Source organism: Marmota marmota, unplaced genomic scaffold (assembly GCF_001458135.2).
Source record: "Marmota marmota marmota unplaced genomic scaffold, marMar, whole genome shotgun sequence".
In the NCBI taxonomy this organism is placed as follows: domain Eukaryota; kingdom Metazoa; phylum Chordata; class Mammalia; order Rodentia; family Sciuridae; genus Marmota; species Marmota marmota.
Window position 1 is genome coordinate 16,152,716 of NW_026000068.1, and position 27,035 is coordinate 16,179,750.

The 27,035-nt window shown below is 41.1% G+C and overlaps 1 protein-coding gene across 1 annotated transcript in view; it reads right to left on the reverse strand.

Annotated features, from left to right (window-relative positions):
- The window catches only part of Gng12 (G protein subunit gamma 12), a 121,083-nt gene that overhangs the window by 80,294 nt on the left and 13,754 nt on the right, over positions 1-27,035 (reverse strand). The gene's annotated exons all lie outside the window — the stretch shown is intronic.

The window sequence follows — 27,035 nt, forward strand, 5'->3', positions numbered from 1 at the left end:
CCTAGGCTCACCTGGACCCTTTGAGCTATGGAATCCTCTGGAACAGCTTGGAGGCCTCTCTGGGACTTCACCATCATCTGCATAATCCATACTGAATAATACTTGCAAAGCATCAGACTAACTGAAGGCCTAGTAATTACTATCTCTCATGCTCAAGAATTACATAGTTAATGCCTTTAGAAAACATCAATTAGCCAGAGGAGTGTTGTCATTAACTGAGAGTTAACCAAATCTCTTTCAACTTTAGCTTTTGACATTGAAAAATTTTCCTAAAATAAATTAAGTCTACTTAGATATAGAAAGCAAATGTACTTTCATATATCTTGGTTAACTAGGGATCTTATAATGCTTCACTCGCTGCAATGGCTTAGAGTCTTACTTTCAAAAGTTATAAAAATTTAAAAGGCAACAAGAACACATTACAGTTTCCCATCAATAGTCACAAGAGGATAACACTTTATGACAATATTGGACAGGCAGAAGGTGGCTGATAAATCTTCATCAAATAAGTGGTAGTGGAAAACTGAGACACACAGAATCACAGAAGACAATGTGAGTGGGACTGTGGATAAGACGCAGGCTGGACTGGATGGAGTGTTCCTTCAGGGCTGTGGACTAAGGCAATGGAACTCAGCTGCTGCTCACAATCCTTGTTTGAAAAAAGGAAGCAAGAGCTTCAAGAATTAATTCTCCTTTCCTACAACAGGGATAATGACTGGAGGCAACGTGGCTTTCAGTCAGCAGAAGATCCAGGAAGACTTCAAGCTGATCTGTGCCAAGGGCCTACCAGTCATCCTTGACTCCAAAAGCACCCCAGGAAGCTGAGCCAAGGTCATCCAGGCCTCATGCTGTTTGGTGAGAATCACAGGATGGATGAACACATGAGCCTTAGGATCTTTCTCTGACAAAAAGCAATCATATCCAACACATTTTGTTAGTTCTTGGTGAAAAAGTCTTTTTGAAATCCAACCACATTTGAATAGAGCTACTTAAGAAAAATCTAAAATTATAAGAAAACAGGGCTGTATTTTTATTAGCTTCAAAAATGGGGGAAAATCTGAGAAATATTTAGCAGTATTTCCCACTGGTAATATATGTCATAGTTATGTTTTCCTCTAAAACTTCCAGTTTTATTGGTGTATTCTGGGTAACAGATTTTGCTATCTGTTCAAAATAATCATTTTGCCCATGTGGCTTAGTCCTCTAATCACATCCCTTTTTTTCATGACACACTTTCCATCAGACACCAAGATAGAGAGAGTCATCACAGAAATATTCAGGTCATTTCCAGAACACAGAGTGAGGCCGCATGAGCAGGGCAGGATGCAGCAGAGGGCACTGTCCCATCCAGGCCAGGAAAACAAGCCGTGGAAGGTTTTGTTTTCACTCGGCCAGATCTGTTCCTCTGACAGGAAAGAGCCGACCTCCCGGGTGAGGCAGTGAGCAAAGTCCACCAGGATCCATGTTCACATGAGAAGCAGGTGGGCTGAAAAACATCCCACCCTGGTCTGGGTTCTCTGACTTGACTGAAGGTTTAGTCTTCAACTACAGCCACCAAAACATGGTGGAACACTGACTGTTTTTGTTGTTGTTGTTGTTTGTTTGTTTTGTTTTGGTTGGTCACTGAAAACAATCAAAGGAGTAGGTAAGATACAGCAATTCCAAGGCTTTGTTCATGTTTTCCTCCTATATCATTAAGAGATCCACAGCTTATTAACATTAACAGAGAACCCAGCTGTGTTCAATATGACCTCAAGGCCAAAATTCAACAGGAGGAGAACTGCACACCAGTACCACCCACCTGTTCCTGCACCTACCTGTGCTTCCTGGGGAAAGTGTCGATTGTAACGTTAGACGTTCTCATGGGCCTTCCCATTTTACATACATTTTGAATTACGTAGAAATCTGTGGACCATGCTTTGGGGGAGTATACAAGCATATTTTTACTGTACCAGAAAAGTACAACAAAAATCCAGAGCTAAAAACAAAACAAAAACTGTCACCCACCATATATTGGGAGGGGATTTAAAGGTGGCTGGGGCAATCAACATTCTGTGAAACTAGCCACTTCCATGCTCAACCCTTCTCTTAGGGGTCTCCTATTTCTCATTTGTTTGTGTATCAGTGTTGACAACTTGATTATAAGGGCCTCTGATTGCATGGGCTATACTTTATTCTTCTATGTATTGTTTTCCTTCCTATAAAAATTAGCTCTTTGACACACCAGAGGTTTTCAATAAATGAGTTGGGGGTAGCCCTAGATGTGCTTATTTTATTTCTAATTATCTATAACTAAAATGTGCACAGTGGCTTAGGAGAAAGATAACAGAACAGTTAGTTCTGAAATTAGGCTACATGACTGGGGATGTTGCTCAGTAGTGGAGCACTTGCCTAGCATTCACGAGGCACTACAAATAAATAATAAAATGAACAGAAATATAGCTGCTATTTATCTTCTATTGTCAGAGCTAGCTTTCATTCCTGTGAATATGTCTCTCTCAGTTCCAGGAAGAGCTGTGGATGCTGATGATATCAGACAGTCTTTCTTAACCTTTTAAGACTCATACACCCATTTTTGATAACCATAAAAACTTTATCCCTACCCAGATTCTGATACACCCTTGCCTTGCCTTCTTGGGAAACTAATCTGCATTCTCAGGCTTCTTTGCTCAACACTCTCTTCTCCACCACATCTGATGAATCTCTAATCTCTGTCTCTAGTCCCAGTCTTCTCTTTGAACTCCAGATCCCTTATCAGGCCTCTCAAATATAACAATGGACACACCCAAATGCTCATCATCTCCCCAAGCTTCTCCTCTCCTGGGCTCCCCAGCAGAGGGATACCACAGGCTCTGCCCTTCCAAGCCCAACTTCTCATTGCATCTTTGTTTCACTTTTCACCAATTCCACATCCAGTCAATCAATCAATCAGCAAATCCTGTCAGCTCTGTGTCCAAAATACCTCCTGAATCCAACCATGTCTCAACACGGCCTCTGCTCCCTGCTGGTCTGAGCCGCAGCACCTCTTGCCTAGATGCAACAGAAGGCCCCTAGATTCTGGGCCGCCTTCTGGCTCACTGCCTCAGGATGACTCCACGAAGCAGGGGAAGGTCAGTCATTTACTTTACTCCCCTGCTCAGAACTCCAGTTCCCTTAGCACACCACTGAAGCCTACCCCAGGGCCCACAGGGCCCCATAGGAACTGGCTCCACTCACTCTACGTAGCCATACTGACCCCCAGTTCTCTGCCTCAGGGCCTTGACACGTGTTCTTTCTCCTGCTTGAACTTCTTACCACAGATACAGAGGCCTGCCAACTCCCAGCCTCCCTGCCTACAGGCTTGGGGTCTAGTTGCCTCTCTTCAGAACAGCCCTACTCTGTCCTCCCTTGCCCTGCTTTGCTCTTCTTCACAGCACTTAGCACTTCCTGGCACTCTATTTTCTATGTATTGAGTGATGAGGCCTCCCCTTCACCAGAATGTAAACTCCATGAGAAAAGGACGTTGTTTGCTCCCTGCTATGCCCCCAGTGCCTAAGGCAAGCCTGACACAGACTAGGCATTCAATAATTTTTTTTCTATTCCTGAATGAATGCATATTCTTAACTGGCCAGAAATATTTTGTTGAACTTGATTTTCTGTTGTTTGTATTATGAAAATAAATATTTCCTCTTCTCCCAAGTGAATCGTAAAATAATGTGTGATTGTTAAAATACACACGCTTCCCCTGTAGTCTGTCATCTGCCCTCTCCAGAACACCCCACTGTGCCCTATGCCACCCCCTGCCTTGAAAATCAATGGTGTGATGGTTGAATGCATAGAAAACTGTGATTGTACTTAAATTTATGCTAAGCATCTGGCACTTTCTGTGGTTTTCTCTTACTAAAAACTTCAAGCTTTGTTACCCTTAAAAAAATACTCACAGAACCAAGTCAAGAAGGTCCTGTCTGCCTTATATATGCAATGGTGGAGTTTCTTTCAGTTATTTCTGAATATAGCTGGCTCAGAGTTCAATGCCGAGTGGTCAGGCTACACTACTTTTGTTGCATGATTCCACGCAACAAGAGCACAGAAAGTACTGTTTTAAGAAAACTCCTCAGAGAGGACACAGAAGTGTTTATAAATCCCTCCTACCAGGATTCTCCAATACATTGGGGTTTCTGGCTACTTGGCCAATATGGGTGCTTTTCAGAGGAGTAGTGTTTTCCTTCATGAATGATCCCCATTTATCATGATGCATTCAGTGGCAGTGTTAGCCTCAAGAGGCAGCCATCCTCCCAGTCTTCTGCTTTCTTTCCTGGGACACAATGAATGTCACCCCACAAGACTACCATCTCTCTCCATGAATTTCGCCTTTCCTGTGCTTGGCTTCTTAGCAAGCCTCAGCGTCAGAGAGTTCAGTCAACTGGTTATTGTCTACTGTCTCCTTTCTCCTTTTCTTAAAACATAATCTTTCTGCAACTATCTTATAAGCAAGACTTTGGAATTCTTGCAGAAAAACAAGATATTCTTAGTCATGAATCTTTGAGAAATAATTCAGACATAGTACAGTTCAAGAATCTGGTCAAATTCTAACATCAGAGAGAACACAAATAGAAAACACTGATGAGTATCAGTTCTGCCCTTTGACCTCCTCAATTAAAATAAAATGCAATAAATCATATGCAACTTGATGAACTTTTACTTACACATGTAACTATTCCTTTAGAGTTTAAAAGTTTCTATGTGACATGGAATTCTATTTAATCGTTTAGGAATTTAAGTTGTTGGGTGGTTTGTACAAAAGAGAAAAATGGTAGATATGGATTATGAAGGAAGCATTTTGTTATCCAAGTCAAAAGCTCTCACAAAAACACTTTCATTTCTTTCTTTAAATCACAAATCTGGATTCCTATAATGTGTGTGTAATTTAACTCTGGACTGCAGTCTTTGCATCCTTCTCGGCTGTGGAATGGCTTCCTTTGTTCCTCCATTTTCTGAACACCGAACATGGCAGAGCCACCAGCACTGGTGACATTCTGAACATCCCCAAATTCCTGCATTCTTCTGCAAAGCTTCCCTGCCAGCCCTCCAGCCTGCCCCCTACTCTAGCCTCCCCAAACACTGTTTTACATTTTTTTTTTTCTCTTCACTCAGCTTGGTTGAGGAAGTATTTTGTTAGCAGTCCTTTGGCTGGTTTCAGCATACAGTTTTTGGCATTAGTCAGGGTTGGAGCATTTCAGAGGCCCAGCACTAACCCAAGAAAATATTTCCCTATTTGACTTTCACTCCTCTATTCTTTTGCCATCTCCAAAAGGGGGGCGGAGCAGACAAAACTCCCATACACCACAAACAGACACATAGCCACAAAAACATTTCTACTCAGCTTAAAGCTAACAGAATCCCAAAACCGACTCCCTTATTACAGATATCAAAATCTTATCAGAAAGTTTTGACTTTTTCCTTTACTCCTGCTGATTTGTGTGAAAATGTGAGAACACTATGACTGGCCACCCAGCAGACAGTCCTCAACACTGCCCTGCTAATCGTCCAGGTTTGCTGGAGTGAGCTGAGAACTCAGGAAGGGTGGAGCCCTACCCAAGGAGGCCCAAGGGGCAATGTGTGGAGGATACTGGGAAAGGGTTTTGTTTCCTCACTGAAGACAGGGGCACAGTGACAGGAGCCTCCTGGGTTCTCCACATTGAAGCTGGGTCATGAGGCACACAACTGTGAAAGTCACCTGGTGACCACAAGAAACCAAGTCCAAAATTTAACAACTCAACACAACCAAAAGGGTGGATAGAAAGGGTAAAAAGAGCATAGGTCTTCAATGGCAAATAGCAGAAGTGTTTCCTCTTCCAGAGTTTCTGAAGATGTGGAGAAAACCCTTAGGGTTACAATTCATCTGCTTTGCTTTTCTGTTATTTATAGGCTTCATAAATAGGAGGGGACAAAAGATGGGCTTATGCCTTCTTAATTTGGTCTCCTCTGACTTAGAAGTAGAAAATTTTGCTTAGCAAACATTTGGCTAATGGAGAAAATATGACCTACTCTTTTTTAATTAAAAAATATTAGTACATGATAATTATAATTATTTACCCTTGAAGTTTTTTATATTTATCACAGGCCCTCGGTCTTCCTCAATCTAGAGTTGTCACTCTACCCATTCATATCTAACCACTCTTCCACCAATCAAGAAAAAACAATTTTTTTTTTCCTGTTAACAACCAACTGTTGGTACATTGTCCTGTGCTGGGTTCTGTACTTGGCACTGGGGATACAAACAGCCTAGAGGACAGAAAATACTATATCCAATTTAGAGATAACAAGACTGAGGATCAGAAGATTTAAACATTTTTCCCTCAAACAAAAGTCTACAACAGAGTTAGAATTCAAAACTAGAACCATCTGAATTCATGAACCTGTGCTTTTAACTACCCCGTGCAACTTCAAACACTATCCATCATTTTGTCCCGCCTAATTCAGAAATAATAAAAATTGTATTGCTTTCTAATAGTCTACAATTCTGACTGCCCCTAACTTCATCATCTACAGTAAGGTAGCTACCATGTGTCGTTTCTGGACATTTGATGTCCCTAGAACAAAGGGGTACTTTTACCCAGAAATCTGACCGACTATGCCTATGGGGCAGTAGAGCCACCATGACAACCTTCACGCCCACAGCTTCATCTTGCATCTACTGGCTGCTGTATGCACCCAGGGACTTTTCTACCGTGCTCACCAGAGCCTGTACACTCCCAGCATATTGCAAGTCCTCCATGCACTGCATATCTTCTTTTTTCCTCAATACTGGGAAATGAACCTAGGGGCATTCTACCACTGAGTTCCATCACCAGCCTTTTAAAATTTCCTCCCTCCCTCCCTCCCTTCCTTCTGAGATGGTCTTGCTTAGTTGCCCAGGCTGGCCTCAAACTTGCAATCCTCCTGCCTCAGGCTCCTAAGTAGCTGGGATTATAGGTGTGCACCACCATGCCCGCTCCTACATACATATCTGCTGACTAAATGTGTGAAGCAAACTAAGCCAAAGAATAAGATGCTGTCTCAGGAAATCCTGAATGCCAGCTCTTGAAACTCTTAATTAAATGAGTTGATGTCACTTCAAAGACCTTGGCAGAGAGTCCCATTCCAGAAGGTGTTTAGTAACTTGCTGACTAAGCTCTCTGTACACAATGTTTATAGCAAATATGTTCCTAACTGAGAAACTCTGGAAACAACCCAAATGTCTAGTATTTGGATGAAAAGTTAAGCCAATGACCACTTAAGAGTGCAGGGGTTTATTTTATGGCCATCACAAGAGAAGGATGTGAACTGTGAGACCCAGGAAAAGGGCAACACAAACAAGGTTACATGTAGAGACACACCAACAGAGAGGATGACAAATTGATTCCCTCTACGCAAAAAATTGCACACGATAGAATGTGCACATGGGCTAGACTACTACTTGTCATAAGCGTTCAATAAGTGTCCAGGACTTAATAAGACATTGACAACTGGCTCTTCTTTCTACTGTTTTGTTTCTGCAGCTTCTGTATTAGTAATATTGTGAACTTTTTAAAAAACGCATGTTCACAATTTAACATGCGACCAAGTTTGAAAAAAAACACCTTCTTCGTGCATGTCATGAACACGAATGCTTCTTGACAAAAGACGTCCATTTATTTGCCAAGCTAAATATATAAATTATTCTCAGAATCTGAAGGTCACAATCAGTGAATGCTGAGGGTATGTGGAAAGCCTGGTATATGACTCTCCCACTTCAGATTCAGATGACCTGGCCTATGCTCCACAGGGTCAGCCTTCCATGCTAAAATTGGCACACTCAGGAAGCTTTCTGCCTGAAACCTGCATTTCTACATCCCCCTTTGGCTAACTCTGGTTGTTCCAGTATTTCTGAACTTGGGTGTACCTCTCTCAAGTAATAGTAACAACAATGGGTACCACTTGCTGATATTTACCACATGCTGGTCATGTCTGTAAGCACTTCCCTATGAATCCCAATTCAATCTTGTTTTGTAGAATAATTCCAAATATCGAGTATATGGCACACAGTAGGCACTCAAACAATTTATCTTTGCTAGAAGCATTATACTTCAGTTCATGTAAATGTCATGTCCACACTACAAGGGAGATGTTGATGTTATAATTACCAACATCTTATAGATGGGGTACAGAGAGGTAAGGGCAATTGCTTGCTGTAAGCTAACCTTTTATGAAGGTGGAGAGAAATGGGTTAGTTAGCCTCCTGTCTCAGCTCACTGAATTTCAAATCCTAGCTCATGCTCACCTGGAATATTATACCTTTCTAAGTTAAAAACCAGTGGATAAAATACAAAAAGTCAGGCTTACCAGAGTATGTTCTAAAAGTATTTTTCTACTCAGACCTACCCCATCCTGCCATGAAGACCCCAAGACTCTGAAAGGTAGAGACTCCACCTCTTTACTGCAGAAGAAGGAGGAAGTACTCCCCTAAAATAAATGTCCACTGGAAGGAGGAAGCACTCACCAAAAATGTCCCCAAAAGTACAGACAAGTCCTGTCACGCCTTACTAATTTCACCTCTTCCAAGAAGAACCCCTAGACACCCCTCCCCACACACACACCTAGCCAACTTCCATTTACCTTTCTCTACCTTAAACTCTCATGGAAAGAAAGAGACTCCTAGGGTTGGGGTTGTGGCTCAGTGGAAAAGCACTCGTCCAGAAGATGTGAAACACTGGGTTCAACTCCCAGCACTGCATATAAATAAAGAAAATAAAGGTACTGTGTCAATCTACAACTAAAAAATACAAAAACAAGAAAAAGAAGAGAAAGAGACTCCCTTGGGTGACAAGTACCGAAGGTTTATGGTAAGGATACAGATGACAATTAGGGCCCTGCCCAGATCAAAAAGGCAGCCAAGAACTGAGGAGCCAAGGTGGCACTAGGACTGGAGTCTGCTCTCCAGCCTGCAGCAGGAGTCTGGATCTCTCACTGATGATGACCCAGCCTTCCTTTCTCTGCTTTCACTAATATCTGTCTTAGGTTTCCCTCTTCTCCGAGTTTCTCCTCCCTGGGTTCTTGCCTAGTAACCTCTTTGTGGCTGTGAGCACTTGCTCACTCTCGGCACCCTGGCTGTTTTTCACCTTCATATAAAGAGGTCATAGTTGAAATCCATATATAGAATCTGACTGAACACATGGTGCCAGGGCTTTAACCTGGGCTGAGCCAATTCAGGGCAGACCAGGCTGCTTGTCAGCTTATGGCTCCCTTGGAGTCAAGGGCTCTTCTTGACCCAATCAGCCTTGGCTAAGGAAGAAAAGTAAGGATAGAAGAAATCATACTAGTTAGGGGCAGGGCCACAGTTCTTCCTGAACAGTGCAAGGTTGCTTCCTGCAGCAGAAAACAAGCCTTTTTAGAAGCCGCTTCTAAAAAAGCCAAAACTCAGTTTCTCCTCTACTGTCACTGAACAATCAACCCAGAAGACTACTGCAGGCAAAAACGTACACGGGTTTCCCTCACACACCAAGCAAGAATTCCACAGTGGACACCAGGTGGATATCTTTTAATTCATTTTAATTCTAACACTCTGCCTGGATAGAGTCAGATCCCCCAAGATGAAGGCTCAGTCCCCAAGACTTCAGATGGCAGTCAAAAGCCCCAGGTTGTTTACCTGTGCTTCTGACCAAACAGCTAAAAATCAGATTCCCATCCCTACCCCTTGGCTTCTATTGAGTACCTTACAGAAATCAGGGAAATACAACATTTACTGGTTAATTATAAAGGACATAATAAAGGACATTGAGGAACAGTGGATGAAGAGATGGACAGGACAGGTGTGGGAAGGGCCATAGGCTTCCATACCCTCTCTAGAGGTGTCACCCTTCAGGAACCTCCACGTGTTCAGCTACCTGGAAGTTCTCTGAACCCTGTCCTTTGGGGTTTTATGGAGACTTCATTACATAGGCGTGACTGATTAAAATCACTGGCCAACTTAACCTTTACCTCCTCTCCTCTCCCAGGAGGTCTGGGAATGGGCCTGGAAGTTCCAACCCTCTAATCCAGCCTTGGAGTTTTTGGTGACCCCACCATGAAGTCACCTAAGGGCTACCATCCATAGTTCAACATATTAGCATATAAAAACGTACATCATCTGGAAGATTTCAAGGATTTTAGCCCTTTTTAAAAGCCTGGAAACAAAATAAAAGACCAAAAATAGGGCTACAAGCATAAGTGCACATTTGTTGGTCTCTCTGGAGAACTTCACTGGGGTAAGGTACTTAACAATACTACGCAAACCAGGGTCGGTCACAGACCAGCAAAACACTGTGTAGTATTCTGCAATTGCTTCACGCCTATTTGTCTGACTTTATACCTTTATATACTAATCAGGTGGTACCACTGATCCCAGAATACACTGATGTTCATGCACCAACTTCATTAGAAGACTTACCTTTCATTAATATATGTCAGTGACTACAAGTGCTTACACAGAGTGCTAACATAACAGTTCTCTAAACTTTGGGCTCAGGACTTTTAACATTTCCAAAAGTTGAGAATCCCAAAGGGATTTTTGTTTATTTGAATTTATCTATTGATATACAAGAAATTGAAATTGAAAAATATTGAATGCATTAAAATATAATAAACAGTAAATCCATTAATTTTAACAAAAATATTTTATGAAAAACTGTATTTCCCAAATGAAACAAATTTGTTTCCACTTTTTAAAACAAACTTCCACGAATTTGTTTTAAAAATTGTCCCACATTTAAAAAAAATTCTTTAATGTCAAGTTTCTTTGCAAATTTCCTTAATAGGAGACAACTGGAGTATTATTTCTGTTTCAAGATTCATTTGTGTGTATGATACTGGAGATTGTACCCAGGAGCATTCTACCACTGAACTACATCCCCAGACATCATCATCATCATCTTATTATTATATTTTATTTTGACACAGGGTCTCACTAAGTTACCCAGGCTAGCCTCAAACTTGTAATCCTCCTGAGTTGCTGGGATTACAGATATTGCCACTGCACCCAGCTCTAAGTCCAATTTGCTGTGCTATGTTGTTTTGGTTGAAGTATATAAGGAGAGTCTGGCCTCATACAGATAGATGTACATGGAAAGTCTTTTCAGATTACTATAGATATTATTCTTTGATACTATACCAATACTTAACAAGCAGTACGTTTTTTTAACCGCCCCTACCCTCCGTGTGTGTGTGTGTGTGTGTGTTAATGTTAAGTTGTAAGAGTGTGCTAAACATTCTAGATATGTTACTCTTTTTTTTTTAAAGAGAGAGAGAGAGAGAGAGAGAGAGAAATTTTTAATATTTATTTTTCAATTTTCGGCGGACACAACATCTTTGTATGTGGTACTGAGGATCGAACCCGGGCCGCACGCATGCCAGGCGAGCGCGCTACCGCTTGAGCCACATCCCCAGCCCGATATGTTACTCTTAATTCCCCCAGTCTGTGGCCTGCCTATTAATTTTCCTAAAAACTATCTTTTGACAAGCATAAGTTTTTAAGTACAATGAACTAAAATACGTAAAATCACAGAGTTATTGTGAGCAGTATATAAAAAAATGCATACAAAGCAATGAGTACAGTTCTTAGCTCAATAAAAGCCACAAAAAAACAAAGGGAGAGAGGGAGGGAGAAAGAAAGAGGTGGGGGAGAAGGAGGGAGGGAGGAAGATGTGTGTCTGACCTGTTTTCTCCTATTGCTTTTCCATATTAGCCAGATGAGGGAAGAAGAGCGGAGAGGGACAGAGGAGAAAAAATGGCAATGGGAGGGACATGTTTGTGGAATGAGAGTAAAGCTGGGCAGTGTCTCAGTGAAAGTGAATCTATGAGCCCTGCTTGTGGTTTCCTAATCAGAGAATAAGAAAGAAGCCTCCTGTCACTCCAGGTTTCAAGCCTAGGTGACCATGAGAATGAGTTGATCTGAAGGTGCCCATAGAGCATCCGGCTGGAGGTGCCAAGGAGGCTGGTACTGTGGTGCCAGAGAGGTGTTTCCACAAAGATGTAGAAGTCTCCTGCAGAGAAGGGATGGACAAGTGGAAGGGTCCAGGGTGGCGGATCAATACCTGTGTGGGAGACATGTGGCACTGTAAATGAGGGCAGATGGAAAAGCAATGGGAGAAAACAGGTCAGAGATGCAAAAAGGGAGCACCTGTGGCAAGTTTCCAAACCCCTGTTGGCCAAACACATTTAGGTTCCACCCATTTCTAGCCTGCCACTCCTGTCATTCTGCCAAACCTGGGTCTGAAGCCTTCCCTCTGCATCAGCCTGTGCATGTTCTGCTTTCACTCCTCTTCCCCAGAACTAGTTTCTCAAAAAGTGGTGCATGTGGCACTTTTTAAAAAGACCATCTTTATAATATTATGGCAAAACAAAACAAAACAACAATCATTAGGAAAAGCAATGTCACAGTGGTGTCTCTGAAGCCCTGGGATGCATCAGGGACTATGGGGCCGTCTTGCCAGGCTACCTGTGTCTATGGCCCTGACTGCTGCATTTCCCTACCTACCACAACACTCCCCTCTACCCCAGTCTAGCAGCCAAAGCTCACTCACCCCCAGGGCTCACGCTGGACTTTGTTCCTTCTGCTGCCCACTCTTTGGTCTGTTTCCTGCTTACAGAACATAAGTATCTTTCACTCCCTAGACATCACCCTGTCCTGGACATCTCTGCACTACGGAGGTGTTCAGCCCTATTGTGTGGTTGAGTGTTTCAGGAAAGCAGATAGGGAAGGAGCCATTGGAAAAGCAGTACACAGAAGGTGGGAACAGACTAGCCAACGAGGAGGGGGCGGTTTAAGAAAATAAGCTTCACCAAGAGAAGATGTAGCGAACTACAGTGTGCATTCCCACTGGGAAGGACACTGCCTCCACTAGCAGGCAGGGAAGAGGTTTGTGGGGGAAGTGACTAAAAAAAATTCTTTGTTATTCCAATGGTTCATGAACCTCCAAAGCGCTAGCCTTTTCAACAACATTTTATTCCTTAATGTTTAACTTATCTCATTAGGGAGAAAATTTTAATTTAAGTTAATTAAATTTGTCTACTCAAATTTATATTAGTTTTCTTTTCTATGTGGCAATAATGAAAAACTGGCTGAGAGGCAGATCTAGGGGAAGGTGATTCAGTGACAGGCGTGAGAGGGCCAGGAGGACTGAATGGAGACAGCAGGGGAGGCAGCGATGCAAGGACTTCTTGGGCAAGCCTCCAGAATCACAAGGAGCTTGTGCTTCCTGTCAGGCTCTGCGTTAAGTGCTTTGCATGCATTATTTTACTTTTATTCTCACAATGACCTTAGGAAGTAATATTTCCTCTACAGATGCTTAGAGAATATAGGTAACTTCTCCAAGGACCCACAGTGGTAAAGGATGCAAGATGAGGACTTAGCCAAGTCTGACACATGGGCCGGGTGCACTGACCATAACTATGAGCGGACCTGGCAGGCCTGGACACATCTACTGAAGGAGGGGAAGAGGTGTCTGCTACACAGTGAGTATATTAGGTAAAACATTTGAATGAAAGAGCAGAGGATCAAGAGGAGACAACTGATGGGTAACGCAACAGGACAGATTGGGGGTCCAGGAGGCAGGGCTGGCCTTGGCAAGCAACAGAGAAAGGCAGAACTAGGGGATTGGGAAAGCTGGTTAAGAGCTATGAGCAGGTGAGGCGGGCAGAGCCTCAGTAGACAGGAGCAAGGAAGAAACCTCCATGGAGACTCAATCAACACAAGAGCATTGCTTTCTCCAACACCTTCCTGAATAAAAACCTATGAATTAACATTGTGCCTCCCCAACTCCCACTGCTCTCAAAAAACAAAGGAACCAGACACGGTGCTTTAGTGAAATAATTCTTTCCATACCTTGCCTGAGGCAATTCCGAAAAATTCCTCCTGCTTATGACTTCATACCTGTCAGCATGTCACAACACAATACCTTCCTCACGTGTTTGCAGTGATGCTGTTGTAAACAAACTTACTGAGCTGCCAGGCAAATAAAAGTACGGCACAGACAATTGTATGTACAAATGACTATGGCACTGGTTTAAGTATTTACTATAGTATTTTTTATTATTATTTTACTAGGTTTTTTTTTTTCCCCCCACTGTTACAGTCCCAGATAGGTCTTAGGAAGTATTTCAGAAGGCCTTGTTTACACAGGAGAGGACAGTTTGTGTCTATTACCACTCCTGCCTGTTATTGTCACACCTCCCAGTGGGACAAGATGGGGAGGAGTTGGAAGACAGTGATACTGATGGTCCTGACCCCATATAGTCCTAGTGTGTTTGTGTCATAGTTTATATTTTTGTATAGCTGTGTATGTTTGAGTTTTAAGCTAAATGTTATAAGTCAAAAGGCTAAAAAACTACCTTTTAAAAAGTTATAGAAAGCTAAAGTTAATTTATTATTGAATAAAAAAATATTCTTATATAAATTTAGAGTAGCCTGAGCATAGTGATTAAAAGTCTACATAGTGTCCAGTGATGTCCTCAGCATTCACACTCACTAACTCATCCAGGGCAACTCTCATCCTATAAGCTCCACTGTAACTGCTCCATGTATATGTACAGTTTTTTACCTTTGATGCCACATTTTTACTGTATCCTTTCTACATTTAGATTTACCTAAGTATACCAACAGCACTGGGTTACAACTGCCTATAGGATTCAGTATGTTAATATGCTGTGCCAGTCTATAGCCTATGAGCAACAGAGTGTACCATATATCCAGGGTATGTAGTAGGGTGTACTATTTCGGGCTTTGTTAAGCATACTCTATGATGTTCACACTACAAAACTGCCTAATGAAATATTTCTCAGAATGTATTCCTGTCATATGCATGACTGTACACTAGTAATCACCTTAAATGTCAAGGATCTAAAAATATATTAATTGTAATTAAATTAGAAATGGATGATATACCAACTAAAAGAGTTTGTCAGTGGATTAAAAAAAAACAATAATCAATCAAGCTTTGTTTATAATAAACCCACCTTAAATGTAAAGACATATACAGATTAAAAGTAAAGAGATGGAGAAAGATATATCATGCTAAAAATAATCAAAAGAAAGTGGGAATAACTATATTAATTTCATACAGAAGACATAAAGACAAAGAAAATTATCAGGCATAAAGAGGGGCATTACATATTAATAAAGGGGTCAATTCTCTAAGAAAACTAGCAACCCGCAGGCTGGGGTTGTGGCTCAGTGGCAGAGCTCTTGCCTAGCATGTGCAAGGCACTGGGTTCGATCCTCAGCACCACATAAAAATAAACAAATAAAATAAAGGTATTGTGTCCAACTACAACTAAAAAAAAATATTAAAAAAAAAGAAAAAAAATGTAGCAACCCTTGATGTTACCCACCTAACAACAGAGCATCAAAATACATCAGGCAAAATAGAACTGAAAGAAGAAATAGATGAATCTATATTATATTTGGAGACTTTCACACCACTCTATCAGCCATGGAGAGACACAGCAGGCAGGAAGTCAATAAGTACATAGTTGAACTCAACAGTACCATCAATTTACTGGATATAATAACATCTACAGACTACTTCATCTGACAGCAGGTTACAGATTTTTTCAAGCTCACAGGGAACATGCAATGAGAGTCCACATACCAGGACATTAAAAATGCCTTAATATGCCTGATATAGCATATGCCTATAATCTCAGTGACTTGGAAGATTGAAGCAGGAAAATTGCAAGTGTGAGGCTAATCTCAGCAATTTAGTAAGATCCTGTCTTAAAAGGAAAAAAGAAAAAGGGGTGTATGTACAGCTTAGAGGCAGAGCACTCCTGAGTTTAATCCCCAGTACTAACCAACCAACAACATCAGAAACACCTTAATACCTAAGAAATAGAAATCATATACAAGACCTGATCTCAGAGCACGATGCAATTAAATTAGAAATTATTAAAGAAAGACAGCTAGAAAATTTGGAGAGTAAATAACACTATAGACAAGGGGCGAAGAAATCTCAAAGAGAAATTTATATTCTGAACTAAATGAAAATGAAAATCCAACTTATGAAAATTTGTGGGATGCAGCAAAAACAATGCTTTTTAGCGGGAAACTTAAGCACTAAATGCATCTTAGAAAATAAGAAAACTCTAAAATCAATAATTTAAGTTTCTGCCCTAAGAAAGTATAAAAAGAGCAAATTAAGTTCAAATTAAGCAGAAAAAAATTAGAGCAGAAATAAGAGAAATTGAAAACAGGAAATCAATAATGAAAAAATCAATTAAATTAAAAGTTGTTTAAAATGAAGCCTCTGGCAGAAATAACTATGGAAAAAAGAACAAATTATTATTAGAAATGAAAGGACTAGGCATGGCGGCACATGCCTGTAATCCCAGCAGCTTGGGAGGCTAAGGAGGATCACAAGTTCAAAGCCAGCCTCAGCAATTTATCAAGGCCTTAAACAACTGAGACCCTGTCTCAAAATTAAAAATTAAGGGAAAGGGCTGGGGATGTGAACCAGTGGTAAAGTGTCACTGGGTTCAGTTCTCCATACAAAAAAATAAAGAAAAGTAAAAAAGGAGAATTTTCTGCAGATCTCATGGACTTTAAAAGAATACTAAAGGAATCTTATGCACAATTCCTAGTTCATAAACTTGATAATCTACAAAAGATGGATCAATTCCTTAAAAAAGACAATCCACTAAAATTCACAGAATAAAACAATGTAAGTAGGACTGTTTCTATTAATAAAAGTGAATCAATAATTTAAAACTGTCCATAAAAGAAAATATCAGGCTCACACGGTTTCACTGGCAAAGTCTTCCAAACATTTAAGGGTTAAATTATACAAATTCTCTAGAATCTGAGAAGACAGTAGCAGAGAGAATACTTCTTAACTTTCAAAACCAGATAAATAACATGGCTAGATTCAGACTAATAACTCTCATGAACAGAAAGATGTAAGAATCCTCAACAAAATAATAGCAAGTTGAATCCAACTTTGTGTAAAAAGAATGATACAAACAGGATTTGTATAGGGTATGCAAAGTGGGTCAACATTTCAAAATCAACTAATGAAATCCATCATATTAAAAGGCTAAAAGAGAATAATCACATGATCATATCAACAGAAAGGCACTTGGAAAAATTCAATACTCAGTCATGATAAAAGTTTCCTTCAGTAAACTAGAGGGAAACTTCCTCAACTTGATTTAAAAAAAAATCTATAAAACTTTCACAACTAAAATCCTATTTAATGATAAGTAACTTATAGCTTTCCTGCTAAGATCAACACATTGCACTAGAAGTCCTAACTAATACAATAAGAAAAGGCATTTAAAGATATGCAGACACAGTAGGAAAAAACAAAACATGTTCATAGAGATAGAATAAGCTATACAGAAATCTGAAGGAAAAAAAAAAAAAACTGACCAAGGGGGGAAAAAAACCCTTCTGGAACTAACAATCTAAGTCAACTGTTTTCTTATATACCAGCATTGGACAAGTGGAATTTGAAATTAAGATGTTATCATCTACATTAACAACCCCCCAAAACGAAATACTCAGGTATAAACCTAATAATATGTACAAGAACTATGAGAAAATCAGCAAAATTCTGATGAAATATACTTAATAATGAAACAAATGGAGAGATACTCCATGCTCACAGATAGGGAAACCATATTGTCAACACGGCAATGCAATTGCATTCAAATGCAACAGCAATCAAAATCCCAGCAAATTTCAAAGATATCAACAAACTGATTCTACAGTTTTATATGGTGAAGCAAAAAACCCCAAAAAGGCCAAATAATTATTGAAGAACAAAAAATCTGGAGGACAGACACTACCTGACTTGACTCAGTATAAAGCCACAGTAATCAAAACAGGGTGGTACTGGCAAAAGAACAAAGAGATCAATGGGATGGTACAGAATCAGAAATAGACCCACATAAATAGAGTTGACTGATCTTTGACAAAGGAGCAAAGGCAGTAAAATAGTGTAAAGAAAGCCTTTTCAACAAAAAGTGCCAGAACTGAACATCCACATGTAAAAAGAGAAAGAAAGAAGAGCATCTAGACACAGACTTTACAGTCTTCACAAAAATTAGCTAAAATTGATCACAGGCCTAAATGTAAAATGCAAAGCTATAAAACTCCTAGAGGATAGTAAAGGAGAACAGATGAACTTGGGCATGGCAAAATTTTTAGATACAATCAAGGGCATAATCATGAAAGAGAAAACTGATAAGCTAAACTTCATTAAAATGAAAAACTCCTGCTCTGCCAAAGACAATGTCTAGAGAATGAGAAGATAAGCCAAAAACTGAGGGGACATAATTACAAGAGAAATTTCTGATAAAGAATTGTTATAAAAAAAAAAATAAAGAATTCTTAAAGCTAAACAATATGAAAACAAACTTATTTTAAAATGGGCTAAAGACCTAAGGAGACAGCTCACTAAGGAACATAAAGATGGTCAAAAAAGCATATGAGAAGATGTTCGATATTATATGACATCAGGGAATAATCAATTTTAAAAAGGAGATACCATTACACACCTATCAGAATGGCTCAAATCCAAACAATGACAAACAAAATGGTGGTGAGGATGTCATACAATAGGAAATCTCATTGTTGGCAGAAATGCAAAATGGTATAGTCCATACTCTAAAAGATAGTTCATTAGTTTCTTATAAAATTAAATACAGTCTTACCATAATTCAGCAATGATGCTCTTTGGTATTTATTCAAACAAACTAAAAACTTATGTCTACACAAACACTTGTACATGTCAAGATTTATCATTTACTATAGGAGTTTATTCATAACTACCCTAAAGCAACCAAGATGTTCTTTATTAGGTGAAAATACATATTATACTAGTAGAAGAAGCCACTCTGAAAAGGCTGCATGATATGATTAAAACAATTAGACTTTCTAGAAAAGGCAAAACTACTGAGACAGTAAAAATATCAGAGGTTGAAGGGAGGGAGGGAAGGATGAACAGAGCACAGAGAATTTTTAGGCAAGGGAAACTATTATTATACAGGATATTAAAATGCTGAAGGAGAATATATGTTCATTAATTTGTTAAAACCCAAGAATATACAACACCAAGAGTGAACTCAAATGTAAACTATAGACCTGGGGTGAGAAGGGTGTATCAGTGTTATGTTCATCAATTGTTAACAAATGTACCACTTTGGTGCAGGTGGTTGAGGCATGCAGAAACAGCAGATATATGAACTCTTTGTACTCTTTGCTGAATTTTGCTGGAAACCTAAAAGTACACCAAAATATAAAGTTTACTAATTAAAGCTAAAAAAAGAAAGAAAGAAAAGATATTGGCTTGTGGGACATCCACGCTGCGGACAATGTCTGCTTTACACCCAGATTTGCAAACCTCTTGTAATTAATCTGACCCAATGCCCCACCTTGGAATACAGACTGGGAACCATTGGTCTACAACAGAGACAAGTGAGGTTCAAATTCCTGTTCTGTGATGACCAGCAGTGGGATGACAGGTAAGCTATTAAAACTCTGAATGGCTGTTTCCTCCTTTTTTCCCATCTGACATAACAAGTATTTAATATCATCTCTGTTCACTAGAATCAATTGTTCAGTTTGTAATCAGTGGTCCCTGGACCAGCAACCTGAGCATCATCCGGGAGCTGGCTGGAAGTACAAATTTTCAACCTGCAACTTAGACACACTATAACCACCCGGGGGGAGGATACAGATATTTGTGCTTTTGCAGCCCACCAGAGCTTTGACGCACCTAGAACATTCTCAAGAACCACACTCTAGAGCAGCAGTTTTCAACTTTTTGTTTGTTTATTTTTAAGCAGCAGAATTGTCCCTCAACAGGGATCTTCTTCAGAAGACTGAAGTGTAAAACATTTTAATTAGATTGTACTGGGTAGGAAGAGTTTGATGTGTGCCCTCAGGATCTGACTATGTTTCCTGAAGTCACCCCAGGAGAACCTCTGGGACATAGAACAGTTTCTGTGACACTGTTGCAGATGCTACAACTCTTGGTGGCACCATTGAAAGAATTAAAAGACTTAACAGTAAACCATAATTAAAAGGCAAACCCAATAAAAGCAAAACAAACAAGAAAACACAACTTTCTGGAGCTCCCAAGGGGCATCCAGTTAAGCCACTTCACAATGGGTCACATCCCAAGGTCATTCTCCAGCATGGCATCACTGGCCCATGAAAAGTATCTTATGCACTTGGGGCAAATTTATCAAAATCACCAATGTAGCTATCTTCCTGGGCCTGGCCCCAGATTGCTGTTACACTGCCTGCAACCCAGAGCAAGTGCTGCCCCACCTTACCTCAGGTCAGAAGACCTACTTTCTGGTGTGGTGGGCACAGGTGACTCTCTTAGTTTGGCAATAATAAAATTACCTTTTATGTCTTGTCACAATTTGGTAGCATATTCCTGAAAGGAGTTGAGGCTCATTGGTGAGCTGTGACATGCCAGCTGAAAGCCATGGTCTAGGAATAAAGTTTGAAAACGATGGACACAGAGGTTCTAACCAAGGAGATAACTGTGAGAGGGTTTTGATTACTGAAGAACACACATTACAGATACTCAAAGAGGGATGCACACAGAATATAAAGAGAGCAAAAGGAAAAACATGAGAATGGAGTTACACTGTTCCCAGAGAGCAGGTCCACTTGGTTTCTGAGATGAGCCAGCTGGCTGTGGAGTGATGGGAATACCTAAAGATTATTCTGAAAACCAGCACTCATGCTCAAATCAGTCACCCTCCATCAGCACCCTCCAGCTCACACTTCATGTGGACGAGTTGTGAATGTCCCGCCCTGACCATGAGCATCACCTTGACACAGCAAGTCCATCGAAGTGCAACATTGCAGAGAAAGGAAAACCATCCCCAATTAGTACCACAGTCAAAAGCATTTCAAGATACTGAAGACTATTTTTTTTAAAAAAAAGCAAGCTTGCAAAAGGAGTTCCTCTCATGATTTCCTAGTTTGTCCCCTCCCAACATCTCTGAGGGGCAGAACAGGTTTTAACTTCAGCTGACATGGGGCAACTGAGGCAGGGCAGGCTATGTACCATGCCAAAGGTCACCTTGAAGATCAGTGGAAAGCCAGGTCTAGTCACAAAGCAGCAGATAAGGCCTCAGAGAAATATCTACTCCACCTCTGGTTTTGCAGAGGAACCACCTTTCACCTAGAGGGGAAGGAAGGTGTGGTGGGCACTGGCGACTCTCCTGGTTTGGCAGGAGCCACTGGAAACGAAAACCTCTCACCTGGTGGCAATGAGGTAGGTAGGATGTAAGAACAGGCCTTGCTCTCCTCAATGTCCAACATGGTAACCACTAGCCTCATGTGGCTACATAAATGTGAATTTTAATTAATTAAAATGAAATAAAGCAAAACATTCAACTTCTCAGTTACACTATTCATATCTCACTGCTCAAGAGCCATATGTGGCTGGCTCCTAAACTGGGCAGGATGAACACTTCCATCCCTTCAGAGAGTTCTTTTGCACAGAGCTGATAAAGCCTGCAACTTTTATGACAAGGATGTGGTTACTGGAACAGGCAACCAGACCTGGAATCCAGAAACCTGGATACCCCATGCAGCAGCTCTGTGAACTGAGGCAAATCTCTGGGCCTCTGATTCCTCATCTGTAAGAAGGAAGTTGTTGGTTGCATAATCACAATGGTCCTTTCAGCTGAACATCCCAGAATTCTGCCCCTGATCTTCACAGAGCAGACTCCAGAGTCTACCTGCCCTTCTTTAGGACTTCAGGCTGGGCCCTTGATCAAATTGCATCAAAAGAACCAAGCCCCTGGACTTCACTCTTTCCTGAAGAAACACTGTCACTGGATTAAAATTAAACACTGTGCTTCTAATTACCTGAAGGGTTAAGATAAAAAATAATCCCTAAATGCTCACTACAAAGACTACAGATCCTGAAGAAGCAGTTCCCAAATTTTATCATGTAGGTTCCTCCCATCAGAACCTACATGATAAAATTTGTTGCATTTTAGGGCCAGAAAAACGGGTGTCTTTCACCAGAAATGGTTGTTTCCTTTGGACACAGAGTGAAAACAACATGGCTTATTATGACTTGGGGCATCAATTAATGCCTAAGCATGTGGTGGACCCTTTTCCGCAACAATGGAACACTCACACCTCCAGGGTGCCTAGCTTTATCTCCACCCTACAGAAAACATATCTTCCTCAGAGGCCACATTAACACATCTTGGAAGTAGAGTTAAAATAAGAACATATTTTAAAAAATGAACAGTTCAGTGACCTTCCCACTGTAATGAACTGGAGAAACATAAAAGTACAGTGCAAACAAAAACCACAAACCTAGAATCACTGAACTGAAAAGAATTATTTACCCTGGAAGAATTCACCAAAGGCTGGATTGTGACAACTTCAGCATCCTCCCCCACCCCCGTTATCTCTAACTTCTCCAATTAAATTAATTAAGCTTCAATTAATTAAAATAACAATAATAAGCATTTATGGAGTACCTAGTCTACTGAGTGACAGGCACCCCTGCTCTAAGCACTTTCTTAATTTACACCTCACAATAACCCCAGGAGGAAGACACTGTGATCTCTTTTTCAGGAAAGACACTGAGGCATTGAAAGATTAAGGAACTTATTCCAAGGTCACACAAGCAGCAAGTGGGAGAGCTGAAATTTAAATCCTGCCAGTCGGTTTCTGCTCTGCCACTACATGAGCCCCCTTTTTAATACTAACAACAAACATTTTCAGGAACATTGTTAAAAAAACATGTGTATAAAAATATTTATACACACACACACACACACACACACACACGCTTATTAGCAAACACCAGATTTTGCCCCTAGCACCCTTCTAGATTCTGGAGAATGCCAACCCTTCAATTCTGTCACTTTTCCAATATTTTCTCTAAAACTTCCTTAGCATTGTTTCCTGGGGAAATAACCAAAAAAACCTTCCTGCGATGTAACCATCAATTGAAGGCATATTAGGATCAGCAAAATTTTTCCTACCTTACCTACAGTATTCAGCAAGGGAAAGTCCCCCCAAATAAAAAGACAACTGAGCTGGGGACTGACGATGCCAGTCTTTGCAGCTATTATGAGGCAGTTTAAAAATGAATTTGCATGAGTGGCTGCTGGGCTCCTCATAAACACCGTACCTGCCAGGGAATAATTCCACTTTCTCTTTCCTACACTTTGCATCTTTGCTCATCTCCACTGAGCCTCTGGTTCAACAACACTTCATGTGCTTTTATATGTTTATCCAGACTATCTTCTGTGAACAATAAAAGAAAACAAGTCTTTTAAAGGTGCTGGGGGGTGGGGGAAGAAAACAACACTAAGTTTTGTGTATTTTTTTAGTCTGAGGAGGATGGATGGGGTAGTCAAATGGGCATAGATCTGAACTCTGGCTTTGCTTCCCATGAGTTGTACAGCATTGAATAAGTTACTGAACCATTTTGAGTTGTAATTTTCTCTTCTATAAGATGACCTAACTTCCTTGTTTTGGGTGGACTGTGATACATGATCAAGAGTAGGCATAAAAAATGATACTTTCCTCTCCTTCACAAAACCAAAGTTGTAAAAGGTTAGCTTCAAAACCAAGTTGCACTCTTGAGATTTCATTTTTATTTGGTTTGCGACCATAAATGTTCCTAAGGAACTGACTCTCAGGTGCTTCTGGAAGGTATTACCATACAAAAGCTTCTAGCTCTCAAGGGGGAATGCAGAAATATACATGGATCAAAAATTCAATACAAATAAAACCTTTCTTCAAAAAAACCTGTATTTGTATCTAGAAAAACAAAGCCACAAATTGTTTCTATGAGTGCAAATGTTGCAAGTTGCCCTCCCTCATAATTTTTCTTTTACTAAATCTCAGATAAAAATAAAACATACTGCTGGACATCAAAGAAAGCCACTTCTAGTCAAAACTTGAAAGTCTACATAGACCCCGCCCTCAAAAACAACAATCTGCTCCCAGGCTCCACAGCAGAACATGGCCATGAGTATGGTATGTCTTATGTCCTGGAATCCCAAAATTCCAATTTCTTAGGAAAGCAGTCCATCTAGCAAGACTGCCTCAGAGAGAGGCCTCAGCCAAGACCCCTTGTACTGTGTCCCTTGTCCGGAGAGGTACTGTGCTATTACACTGCAGGTTACTACTGTGTCAAAAAGGGAAAGGAGGTGGTCCTTCTCCCAGGACAGCTTTTTTGTTTTCACCTAACAGAACACACCAATAATTGGCTTGTAAGTAAGAAGAATCTGTGTTGCCAGGAAGCAGCTCTGTGGGTTGACAAGAATTTGTGCTCACAGATTCCTTCCAAACCCTATAAATGGATGAGGAAAACTGAGTCAGAATTGTGAGACTCCTCAGCAGCCCTGGCCTGACTTCCCTCCCAAGTGTTATCCACAGGAACAGCCTGACTAACCTCAGCAGCAAGGGTACCTCCAGGACTCTCAACCTGACCTGCCATTTTGACAGGAGCTCACTTCCCTTGGAGCACACAGGAGAGGCTGGCTCCAAAGGCCCGGTGCCCATCATTTCAAAATTGCTCCCCAGCTGATGCTAGCATGCAAAAATGTTTGAGAAGTGCTGCTCTGGTCACTTCTGACTTCTGGGATCCTACAGGAGCACTACATCCTGCTCCTTCAGAGAACTGTGTCAACTTTTCTTCTAATGAAAGAAGAAGAGGAACAAAATCAAAACTGTTCATTTTTGTTCAAGTCAGCAAAGCTCAAGGTCAGAGTCCTTCAAGTGAATTCATCCCTTTGCCCTCCTACATAATAAAGATTACACTTTACACCTAGTCTGAGTGTTTAGCGCACAAGAACGTGCACCTGAACTGGGTAAAGGATCCTGGTTCCAAAGGAAAGGAAATGCACCACAATGCTGTGGGCAGTCGCTGGGGGAGGGTGATCAGCTTAGCAGAACCACTGCCCTGGAGATATCCTTAAGGAGCCATCAGTTCCCAACCCCCTGACTTCCCGGGCTTCTCCCCCTTGACAGGCCCCGCCCTCTAGAATTAGTTACAAATTACTCCTTCTTGGTGGCAGATCCTCCCCACAATCTTCCACTCTCTTGGCCTCCAGCTTCCAGGCCGGTCCGGTAGGCCCTCAGGCTCCGGTGAATATCTGCAGGGCAGCAGGAAGTGAAAGGGTGGGGAAAGAGGGTGTGTTCTCTGGCCAGCCCCTGGCTTGGCTCCTGCACACTCAGCCCTCCAGGGTCAGCCAGCAGGTGATAAGAGGGTAAGTCCAGCAGCAGCCCACAGTCCCCCAGTCACAGGTAGTCTCCACCAGGCTGTGGAAACCAGGAAAATAAGAGGTCTGGGGTGCTAGTGCCACCACTGCCATCTACTGGCTCTGTAACCTTGGGCAAGTAACAGAAGCCATCTAGAACCAGCCTGTTTCCCCATCTGTAAGATGGAAATTTAAGATTTGACCAGACTCATCACGAAGTTTTCTGAAAAGTACAAAGTTCTCAAAGTTGGATCATTTCAATTCAATACATACTCTCTAGACACGAGTCTTCAATGAGCTGGATACTGCCCATAAAGATGAAAAAATGCCACTGAATCCAAGGGGTAAAACACATTCTAGAAGGAAGACAAATATATAGTAGATAAAACTACAAAATCCAATATAATATAAGTGTGCTGGCTGAATAGCTTGTTATAGGAATGCCAGACAAGGGAAAATTTAAATATTCCCAGAGAAGGCAATAAAGGAGATAGCACAGTTATGCCAGGTGACATTATAGGGCATTTATGTAGGTGCTCACATAAGCACACTGTACATACCACCTCCCCTGAGCCTCAAGACATTCTGGGGAGGTAGGCAAGTACTGCTATTCCAATTTTTCAAATGAAGAATCCCAAGTTCAGAGAAGCAATCACTCAAAGTCACGTGGCTAGTGAGTGGCAGAGCTGGGCTTTGGCCATGACTGGGCTTGACTCCAAGGTATGGATCTTAATCTTTAGACACATGCCTTTCCTTCAGTGGTGAAACCATTCCTGATTGCTTCTCTCTGCCCCTGCCAAGGCAAAGCTAGGCTCCACCCTCCTCTGTTCACACCGCCCTTTAACCTATTGTACTGTCAATGTTTGTTACATGTCTATGTCCCCCCATTAGCTTGGTGGTCCTTAGGGTAGCAACAGGAGGCAGAAAGTGCTCAGTAAATGCTGGTATTTAATAAATGTTTTCTTAATGGACAAAAAAAAATGAAGTTATGACAGATATCGGGGATAGACAGAAGTTCACTGGATAGTTTAAGAGAAACGTTCTTGGAAGTAAAGGTAATACTTTACCCAACTTTATGCCCACAGAATCTTGGGCTCACAGGTGCATAATAAATGTATAATGAATTCAAGGCAAAGGAACCGTGTGAATCACAGAACCAATAGGCAAGGACAGAGAATTGCTCCTCAAAGTAATCATGGGAAAAGAACTGCCTTTTAATTTCCAACTCATCACGGAAGAATAGGTTTGTAAAATGCAATAAAAATGAACCACAAGCCAGCCCCAGTGGCACACACCTGTAATCCCACAGCTTGGGAGGCTGAGGTAGGAGGATCTCAAATTGGCAAGGCCCTTGTGAGAGCCTGTCTCAAAATAAAAAATAAAAAGGGCCGGGGATATGGCTCAGTGATAAAGTACCCCTTGGTTCAATTCCAGTAACAAAAAAGAAAAGATGAGCTTAAGTGCGCCATAAGAGACAGTGAGGGTTTCCGTATGCCAAGTGCTATTCTGAGTGCCTCCACCTATTAACCCTTTCAATTTTACAACCTACCTGTGAAGCAGGTGCTACTATCTACTATTGCCCTCATTTTAGGGATGGTGAAACAGACCCAGAGCAGGTAAAAATGTTTCCAAGGTTCCAAGCTGGTAAACAATGTGGCCAGGGCTGAATCTAGGCAGCAAGAACTCTGAACTACTAGACTGGCAAGCCTTTGGGTACCTGTTGACAGCTTTCAACCAGGAAGTGACGGATTCAGATCTGTTTAAGGGAAGTCAGCCAGGTAGCAGTACAGAGGGTAGAG